Consider the following 11,382-nt stretch of genomic DNA (forward strand, 5'->3'; position numbering starts at 1 on the left):
AACTACTGAGCCTGCGCTCTAGAGCCCGCAAGCCACAACTACTGAGCCCACATGCCACAACTACTGAAGCCCACGTGCCTAGAGCCTGTGCTCTGCAAAAGTGAAGCCACTGCAATGAGAAGCCCACACGCTGCAACGAAGAGTAGCCCCCACTTGCCACAACTAGAGAAAGCCTGCACGCAGCAACAAAGACCCAACACAGCCGAAAATTAATTAATTAATTATTTTTTAAAAAAGAGAATATGGGAGAAGAGTAGTCAGAGAATGCCTCTCTGGCAAGGTGATATTTGACGTGCTGAGACATGAAGAGTAAGGACTCTATAAAGACTGAAGCAAGAATGATCAAAGTAAAAAAGTAGCAAGAGCTCTGATGTAGGGGAATGAGTTTGAAATTGTTCCAAGAACTAGAAAAAGTCCAGTGCAGCTGGAGCAAAATGAGCAAGATGGGAGAATGGATGGAAGGGAGTTTGGAGAGAGAAGCAGGAGCCAAATCCCACGGCACCCTGAAAAGGCATAATGAGGCATTTTATCTTTGGAAAACAATTGAGGGGAAATGAAATGATCTGATTTCATTTCAGATTGAATGATCACTCTGGCCACTCTGTAGAAAATGCTTTGGAGAGGAGTAAGGATGAAAGCAAGAGAAGTGGGTGGGAGATCACTGCAGTAAATAATCCAGGAAAGAGATAATGGTGGTGACTTCAGCTAAGGCAGTGGCAAGAAAACAGGGAGATATGGAGGAATTTGGGGGGGTCGAGCCAGCAGCATCTACTACTGGATTGAAAAAAAGAGGACAAGGAAAAGGGAGGGGATCAAAGACAACTCCTGGTCTTTGGCTTGAATATCTGGAAGAACAATGATGCTATTTGCTAAGATGATGATGATCATGGGAGAAATGAGTAAGCAGAGGAGTGGAGTTGAGAAATCAAGGTTTCAGTGCTGGACATAATAAGACTGAAATTCCTAAGGGACAACCAAGTGAACATGCCAAGTAGACTCTCTGGAGACAAAAGAGAGGTCTGGGATAGAGGTTGAAAGGGGACATCTTCAGCATATAGATGGGTGGTTCTTGACTGTGGCTGCTCAATAAATTACCTAGAGGACTTCTTAAATGTGTTGCTGCCCACACCCTACCACTAAATCAATTAAATCAGAAGCTGTGGAGGTGGAACCCAGACATCAGACCTTGGAAGGAACACTTATGTTTAGAGATTGGGGGAAGGAGAGGGAACCAGCAAAAGAAGACTGAGAAGTGGCCAGTGACGTAGGAAGTCACCCAGGATATGTTGGCTCATGGAAGCTGAGTGGGGTCTGTTTCAAAAAGGAGATAGTATACTCCTACACAGGGATGTTATGAGAATTCAGTGAGAAATACATGCAAAAGCACTTTATAAATTGTTAACTGATGAACAAATACTAGATGAGGTATTAGCATCATCTAAGGGGAAAAATTATTCTCCTCCTGGTAAAACAGTCCTACCTGTGCCACAGAGGAAGTATATTTGCAACAAACCTGACCCTTGGAGAAATGCTGGGGAGGGAGGTCCACCCCTAGCACTTCTTACATTTGTGAGAAGTAAGCAAAAGTCCTACAATTATGAAGATTAAATAAATTAATGCCCATTATCCTTAGCTCAATGCTTACTACATCATCATCATCATAGTAATAATTATTATTATTATTAGTGAAGCTAACACATAGTGCTTTCTATTTGCTAGGCAAAGTTCTAAATGCTTTACATATATTTATTCAGTTAGCATTCAAAAAGTTAGCTATTGATTTGCTGTTGTTAATTTCAAATGATTTGGTTTCCTGAGTGGGCACTAGGGGAAGGTATAGAGATGAGTTCAGCATTCCAGAACCACTATTCTGATGTGAAGGTTAATAATGGCCTCATGATACTTCTCTGGAAATGGCAGAGAAGATGGGATCTGTCCCAAGGGCAGTCTATGGGCCTCCAGAGCCATGAGTCAGTTCCTAGGACTACCTGAAGGACAGCAGGACTGTCCTATGGGAGGACCATGTCCCACAGTGATATCTGAATTCCTTCATGGAGGCTGTGTCATAGGCAGGTTCACAGCTACATTTGAAGGTTTCTGGGCATAGAGACAACTTCATCTGGGTTCTTCAACTCAACTACTGATCACTCATAGATATCAGGTATTTAAGCCTCACCTTGGCTTTGTGAAGTAGGGATGGTTATCCCCATTCTACAAGAAAGGAGGCAGAGACTTAGAGAGGTTAAAAACTTGCCCAAATTCACACAGCCAGTTAGCATCAGAGCCAGGACGCAAACTGCATACCCTAAATCCAAGTTCAGACTTTCTTTCTACCATGACAGTCTTTTTTTATTTTTTACCAAATTTTGAGGAGTTAGAGCTATGGCCAAGCTAAAAGAAACCCATGACAAGACCCAGAAAGACTTCATATTCAATACAGTAAGGGGAAAATGGGCAAAAAATATGAATAGGTAATTTGCAGAAGAGGCACACAAATGCCAAAAACAGGTAAAAAAATGCAAATAAAATACAAATTTTAAAATACATATTATTACTTTATACCCATCAGATTCATTTTAAAAATGTAGAAATCAGAAAATAACAAGCACTGGAAAGGATATGGGGGTACAACCTTCAGACATTGCTGGTGGGAGCTGTAAATTAGTGTGTTGAATCCAGAAAACAAGGCGATGGTATCTAGAAAACTGAAAAGCCCATAACCCCACAATTCTACTTCCAGGTATAGTCCGTAGAGAAACTTCCCTCATTTCTGTGCAAGGAGGCATGTACAAGGATATTTCCTATTGCTAATATGAGAAAAAGTAAACTACTTAAACGTCTATTTATCAAGGAATGGATAAATAAAAGACAGTGTATTCATTCTACAGAATATTGTTTAGCAGTTAAAATGAATAAGTTAAATCAATGTATGTCATAATGAATGGATCTCAAATATACAGACTTGACTGAAAATGGCAAATTAGCAGAATGATACATAAAGTACAATATCATTGACTGAAAAGAATGACTTTTACAAGTATAGGTTCTAGGATTAGTGCAGAGTGAAGAGGAAATATATTTGGGACCAGAGCAATCTTTGGTTAAAACTCTTCAACAAACCAAAAAAAACTCTTCAACAAATCTATTTCCAAAGTCTCCCCATTTCTTTCTGATACCATCTTTACCTCTGTCTTCCTATTTTCCCTTCCAATTCCCTCTCTCTCTCCTAGAATCCCCTAATCTAAGTTCCATGAGTGGTTTAGAGAAATGGTAAATCCTCTGACATTATAAGTAAAATTCTGTATCTCTGAGTATTATTCCTGGGGAATGGGTTCATAGCTTCTGCAGATTATCAGAAAGGTCAGTGTCCCATAAGATTAAAATTCAAGGGAAAAAAATTTTCAAAGAAACATGTAGCTCTGATACAGTTTCCTTAGTCTATCATGCCCTGAGAGTAGGAGTTATTTCTCATCAGAAGAAAAAAATAAAAGAGAGAAATAATGTAAAGTGATTTGTTCTGACCCTGTTTCCACTAGCCCCATGCCCTGGGAGAAAATGCCCTGCCTTTGGAAACATAAACATCTCCATCCTCCCCAGCCTGCTAGGCCTCACATCCATCATTTCAGGCAGCCTCTGGGCAGCGACAGCCAGCCTCTTTCATTGCCACTCATGACCCTTTCCATCAGATGTCAGGGTCTAGCTCTGGCCAGCTTGTTGACAATTATGAAGATTTTTTCCAACCCAGCCAAACAGCCTCTGAGCCATCAGAGCTCTCCAGAGCTAGGGAAACTACAAGAGACTGAGAAAGCAGAACTTGTTTTGTAGAGGACACCCCAACAGAGGGCCCAAACCCACAGGTCCAGGCACAGCTACAGGGGCTCCCCAGGGCCTGGGATCTAAGTGGGCTCCTCTGTAACCTTGGGTTATGGGCCGCATAGTTCTCTGCTCTAAACTCATAGGTTATCTGGGGAGACCAGTGAGATGGAGACAATTATTACATATACCTGGGGTCAGTTGAGGGTCAGCCGGGTGGCTCTGCTGATCTTGGTTGGCTTGCTCACATGTTTAGGTGTCAGCTGGCTGTCAGCCGATCTGGACTGGCCGCTGCCAGGTGCCTGGGTTCTGCTTTGCTTCAAGTGTCTCTCATTCTCCAGCACACTAGCCTGGGCATGCTCTGGTGGTAAACAGAAAGGTATAAGAGACAGCAAGCACTGAGCCTATGTTAAGCCTCTGCTTGCATCACATCCACTAATACACACTGGCCAAAGCAAGTCACAGGGCCATGCCCAGAGTCAAGGACAGGGCTTGTCACCCTGCCCACAGTGAGCAGACACTGCAAGCCAGGTAAGAGGTTGCATTTTGGGGTCAGGCTCTGCCTCTTACCAGGGATGTCTCTTAAGTTCTCTGAGCAAATAAGACACTACTTTTCACCTATCTGATTAGTGAAGAAAAATTTCTTTACTCTGGTAATACACAGTCCAGAACAGAGGTGGAGAAATATGCACCTTAACATGCTATGGGTGGGATTTTATTATATTTTATGGGGCAACTGAATCATATTTATTGTGGAGGATTGCAAAATGGCCCAAAATTCTTCTCAGCCCTGTGCACATTTCCCCTTTTCAATGTAACCTTGCAGTTCCTCCCCCCATCAATATGAATTAGTCATGTGACTGTTTAGGCCAAAGGGGTGATAGCAATTGTGACACAGGCAGAGGTTTTAATAGCACTTGTACATTGGGAATTGCCTCTCTTTGCTGTACTTGGAAGCCTGAGATTGCTATGCAAATGAGCCCAAGCAAGCCTGCTATAGGATGAGAGGCCACGTGGGGGAAATTAAGGTGCCTCAGTGGACCTGAGTAGACAGAGTGGACAGATGCATGAGCAAACCCAGCCAAGATCAGCCATGCTTTCCAGCTAAGCCCAGGCCAAACTACCAAATCCCACAATCCCAGGATGAGCTCATAAAAGATGCCAATTCATTTCATCGTATTCTCATGAGGGGCAGTGTCTTTCAGAAGTAGAGCTACCATGTAGCTTCACTCAATAAATATCTATTAAGCCACTACTATTACATGCTAGGATTGTTCTAGGCACTGATGATATAACAATGGGGGAAAAAAGGTGAAAAATGTCCCTGCCTCATAAAGCTTTCGTAAGGGGTAAGAGGCAGAAAAAAATTTTAATTACTATGTACAATACGTTGAACAATAGTGACAAGTGCTCTGGAGAAAAAAAATAATAATGTATAACACTATGTTCCAGGCACCATCTAAATGAAGATAGGGAGTGTTGAGAGGGGATGTCATACTACATGGGAAAGCCAGACAAGACCTCCATGAGAAGGAGGTGAAGTGAGTAAAGATCTGAAAAAGGTGAGCAAATGAGCCTCACTGAAATCTAGGGGAAGAGTCCTCCTGGAAGAGGAAACAGCAAAGGCAAAGACGGGCTTCCAAGGGTGGGCTAGAGCCAAGGGAGAGTGTAGGATTTGAAGGCAGAGAGATGAAAGGGGGGCTAGGCTGTGTAGGGCCACTATAAGGAGTTTTTTGTAAACTCTTGTACCATTCTAATTTTTTTTTAACCAAATGTGTGTGTTCCTTTCAAAACAATAATTTTAAAGAAATATATAGAGCAAAACCAAATAGCAATCCTGAGCTGTTCTCCCAGATTCCAATATTAGTGGACTCTACGTGCATTTTATCATAATCCCTGGCCACTGCATCCTTAGAGCTTTCTGGAGCCTGCAGAATAGCATCATTATTGAGCACAGGCTGCCCTCTGCTGTTCACTTTTGACGACGAACACCTACAAGTATCCCCTGAAGAAGCAGTCACTGTCCCAGGAGAAAGCAGATAAGCAGTTATCAGAATACCTCATCTTCCTTGCCAGCAGCTTGACATCTCAGGAAGCCCTTGAAGGACAGGATACAAGGAGAAGGCATCTCCCAAAGCTTCACACGTTCATCTTCCATCATATATTACGTTTGAAAGGACTCAGCTATTTGCCCACTTGCTCATTTGATCCTCCACAAACCCCTGTAGGGCAAGCCATGGGGGCCTTGGTAGCCTATGTTGCAGGTGAGAGGACTAAGGCTTTAGGAGGCTGAGAAAGTTGCACTCAGTCTCATTAGCCAGTGCATGGTAAACCAGGGTAAGGGTCAAGATCTCCCTCCCTCACTCCAGCACAGCTGAAGGGCAACAAAGGGGAGACGACTTGTTCAAAGTCTCAAATGTGAAGCAGAAAATTCAGGATAAAAAGCCATGACTTGTCATCACTCCAACCAGGACTCCTTCTCATGGTCCCTTCCTGCCTTGCTCCGAGTCTCCATCACAGGCCCATAGTTATTCTCTGGTTTCTGATATGAAGGTTTTGAAGCTTTTGGCGGAGGGTGGAGAGGTGGGGAGGAAGGCCAGGACAATTTGCTGTGGACCACATCACTCTGTCCCTTTTGGGTAGCGTTTTTTCAAATTTTAATCTGTGCTACTTTCCTCAGCATCTCCTGCTTCCCTATCCATCTTCCCCATCTAGGGAGTAGCAAAAGTTTCCTAGACCCATGCCCTCAGGGTAGAGTTGCAGAGATGCAAAGAGAAAGAAAAGCATGGATGCTCACTTTTTCAGTTTTAAAATTAGGCTTTTGAAACTCACAGCAGAGGAAATCATTTGAGAGAAAGGGTTTCTGTTTCTCCAAAACCTAGGCTTGGGGTATCAGTCACCAAGGCCCTGAAGTCAACAAGCATCAAGTTTAGGTCATAGACCACAAAGTTGGAGGGTGAGGGATCGTGTTTTCCTGCCCTCCGAGGAGATAAAGCTCATCTGGACTGAGAGAGGAGGGTGTACAATCTGAGAGAAAGCAAGAGTTAGTTGCTAATCCTTGTCTGGAGGAAGGGATCTGCTCTTGCCACACCGGCCCTGGCTAAGTTTTGAGGGGAAGGGAGATGGAAGACAGAACTCCCAGATCAAGTTGGGAAACCAAAAGTAAGTAGAAGAGACCTATGTCCCTGCTTCGTGGGTGAAGTCCAGGAGGGAGGCAGGTCCAACAGTGGTCACACCCCCAGTCCCATCACCACCAGCACCAGCCTCATGCAGCAGCGGTAGAATGAAATGGCAGCTGGTCAGCCTGGACCAGGGAGGCCAGAGACTTTCAACCCCCAATGGGTTCAGGAGACCATCTGAAGTTTCCCACTCTCCCCTGCCTCTACGCCACCTAGGAAGGCTCCACGGGTAGCTGAGGGAAGGCTGCTGGACCCAACGAGCCCACACAGCTCAGCCAAGGCTGATACAAAGTAAACCTGGGAACTGATAAGCAGGGCCATCCTGGTGGATGCCACAGGGGACAGACTAGAGTGAGTCTGGATTACCAATGCTGTGGAACTAGGTGAGCCCACCCTGAACACAGACAGAAGAGGGGAGAGAGAAAACAAGAAATTGATAGAGACTAATCTGAACTGACCAAGAAAAGCTTGAATTTAATGAGGTTAGCTCAAATTGACTAAGATTATATTCCCACCTTCAGCACAGTGGGACTCAAAATAGAAATTAAACTGGGGTATAAAAATCAAAGGTAAAAACAGGCACATGAAAAGATGCTCAACATTGCTTATTATTAGAGAAATGCACATCATAACTACAATGAGGTATCACCTCACACCGGTCAGGGTAGCCATCATCAAAAAGTCTACAAATAATAAATGAGGGTGTGGAGAAAAGGGAACCCTTCTACACTGCTGGTGGGAATGTAAATTGGTGCAGCTACTATGGAGAACAGTATGGAGGTTCTTTAAAAAACTAAAAATAGAGCCACCATACGATCCAGCAACCCCACTCCTGGGCATATACCTGGAGAAAACTATAATTTGAAAAGATACATGCACCTCAATGTTCATAGCAACACTATTTACAATAGCCAGGACATGGAAGCAACCTAAGTATCCATTGACAGATGAATGGATAAAGAAGACATGGTATATACATATATATACAATGGAACATTACTCAGCCATTAAAAAGAATGAAATAATGCCATTTGCAGCAACATGGATGCAACTAGAGATTATCATACTAAGTGAAGTAAGTCAGACAGAGAAAGACAAATACCATATGATATCACTTATACGTGGAATCTGAATGAACAATACAAATGAACTTATTTACAAAACAGAAATAGACTCACAGACATAGAAAACAAACTTATGGTTACAAAAGAGGAAAGCGGGGGAGGGAAAATATACGCACTACTATATATAAAATAGATAAACAAGGATCTACTGTAGAGCACAGGGAACTATACTCAATATCTTGTAACAACCTATAATGGAAAAGAATCTAAAAAAGAATATATGTATTTATATATATACATACACACACATATATGTATATAACTGAATCACTTTGCTGTACACCTGAAACTAACACAACATTGTAAATCAACTATATTTTAACAAAAATTTTTTAAAATCAAAGGTGATATGTTTGCACACTGGAGCGTTGTAGCCTGAGAAATGTGTGCCCACTAAAAAGAGGAGAAACAGCACTGAAGTTGAACCTCAAAGACCTGTGTGCTTGTCCCGCCTTTCCCTCTGACATGGAGATGGTTTAAGGCAAATCCCTTAATCTTGCAGTTTCAGTCTCTTTGAGGTTCATGATACCTCGGGGGGGTTTGCTGAGGGTCCATGAACTATGGAATGTGACCTCACTTGGAAACACCATACACTGTGACAAGCCACCAAAAGGACAAATGTGAACACCCTCAACAGAAAATCATGTGACTCCCACTCAGAAGAAGGTGTAGTAAGTGAAGGACTTTTTTGTTTGCTAAGAGCAAACTATCTATCCTTCTATACCGGTCTCTAGCCAACATGAAGGCAGTATTGATAAATGGTAGTGGGTGGCACGTTTGGATATAAAAGCTGAGAGAGCTCTAACTTCTCCAATCTGACATAGGGAAAGAGGACAATTCTCAGGAACACTGAGGGAGAGGGGGTGTAGCTGAGGCCTTGCACTCTGGAGGCTTCAGCCAAGGAGAAACAGGCTAGGAGACACTTTGCAGAAAGGTTTTTTTGAAGTCGTGCGCTGTATGGAGTGTCATGTAAAACTCTCCATCACTTCCCTACAAAATCTTCAGTAGGATCTGCACTGCCTGCTAATGCTTAGGGAAGTATGACTTCTTTTTCAGGTGATGTGAAGGAATACCAAGTGCTGCATTAACTGTACCTCAAGGTGAAAACCGAAGTGATGCATAAAGGGAAGCCAATATACCAACTGCCATAACATCCTTGGCCTCGGGAAGTTCAAATCTCAGAGAATGAAACCTCTTTATCAAAGCAATCATTAAAATATAATCTGATAAATATGTTAAAGGCTATTCTAGAAATACAAAGTATTGTATGTACACATTGGTGGGGGTAGCTAGCTCTACCTGGGAAATTGAAGAACATTTCACATTTCAAGGTGAAATGATAATTTGACAGATGGAGAAGTAAAGAGGAAATCATTCTGTTAGAACTAACAGAAACTGTCTCAAAATAGTCACGTTTCTCTTGACTGCTGTGGATAACAAAGTAAAAGAGGGCAGAATCTTAGGAAAGCTGACTGGATGAAATAAACGAATAGGCAACGAATTAGAGCACTAAAAAATAAAATACAGATGAAAAAAGAAAGCATGAACTACATTCTAACTGTGAGATGTGATTTAAAGAAGAAAGTATTAAATAAGCAAAGGAAAGAGGTTTATGTTAATGATGACAAAGGTACAACCCACATGAAGATCTAACCATCATAAATGTTTATATACCAAATAACATGCCCTCAAAGTGCAAAAACAACAGAAACTATAAGGAGAATTAGACAAAAACACAATGGCAGTAAATATCCATTCAATTCTCTCAGTCCATGACAGATGAGGTAGATAAAATATAAGGATATAGAGCTTACAAAAAATACAGTTAATGAAGTTGACCTTATAAGTAAGGCATAAACATGAATACGGTATTCAGTCAAAAACTATTTGTTGAGCAACTACTATGTGCCCAACACTATTCTAGGTGTTCAAGGTACAGGAGTGAATAAAACAGAAATAAATCCCTGTACTTGGGGCCTTACATTACAGTGCAGAAAGAAAAACATATGATCATTGGGCTAAGGTGATGTCAGCCAGGTTTCTCCACTGTAAAGTTACTATTTTTCCATTTGTAAACAATAGATTTCCTTTTGGGAGATACTCCAAGATTATGTAAATATCCTGTTTCTTATCATGCATTTACTTACCAGTTTTAACATCCACTGATGACCCTTACCTGAAAAAATTATTGCTGTGGTTACTGCCAAGTGGTGGTTTTCTAGTTCCCTCATTGCTTCTGTATTTACTAGTTGCAATTCTACTGTAAGCAAAAGGTTTCCCTCCTCCCCATTTATTTATTTATCCATATAGTTACTTAAGTCTATATGGACTCATGGATTCTTATTTTATTCCACAGATCATCATCCATTACTATCATTATTTATTTTGTTGTTCAAACTGTCCCAGATTTGGTCAGTGGGAGACCCTTAAAACTGGCTCCTGAGTCCTTTTCGCATGCCCCTATCATTTGAGTCCTTCCCTTGCTTGCTGGTATAAGATATTCCAAGTACATATTGTACTTTTCCTGCCCTTGCCTTGGAATCAGACATTTCTCCAAGACATCCTGACTCTTTTTACTGGAGAATGGGATTTAGACACCAAGATATCAGTAATAGGTATGCTCATTATAATTGGGGTGTCATTGCTTCTAGGCCATCTCAGACATAGATAGACATACATACATAAATCTATTTCTGTATTTTTCTACCTATATTTAAAACCTTGAATTCACACTGATATGTTCAGTTCCAATCCTACACCACTGGGTTTATTCAAGCCTTTCCTTTTCCCACTTTTTCTGGCAGTGAGAAGCTTATCTCTCATTTTTCACAATATATTTCCTTATTGGGATACACATAAAACAGTTTCAGAATTGTTACTTTTTTAAAAACAAACATTTTGAGGAGTTCAGTTTCTGAAACATTAAAAGACTATGGGTTGGTCTTTTTTTATTTAAAAAAGAGAGACAGAGGAGAGAAAAGTAGAGTCCAAAATACGCACTGAAAAAGGATACCACAGATATAAAAACAGATCTTTTCAACAAATCAGCAAGAAACCCCAAGTTCACAGATGAGAATCTCTCATTCCTTTTCCAGCAGGATGAGAACCTCATATGTAATGCTAGTTTAGCTGAATGTAAAAGTCTGAGTTCAAAATTGCTTTGCCTCACAAACTTGAAATCATTGATTAAATTGCCTTGCAGGGGCTTTTAGATTTATCCTCCATATTTCTTAACTTTTCTCTCATAATTTCTTTTCTATCCTTTT

The sequence above is a fragment of the Delphinapterus leucas genome, chromosome 15 (genome assembly GCF_059928025.1).
Source record: "Delphinapterus leucas isolate spDelLeu-1000000601 "Yukka" chromosome 15, BTC_Dleu_Yukka2, whole genome shotgun sequence".
Taxonomy (NCBI): domain Eukaryota; kingdom Metazoa; phylum Chordata; class Mammalia; order Artiodactyla; family Monodontidae; genus Delphinapterus; species Delphinapterus leucas.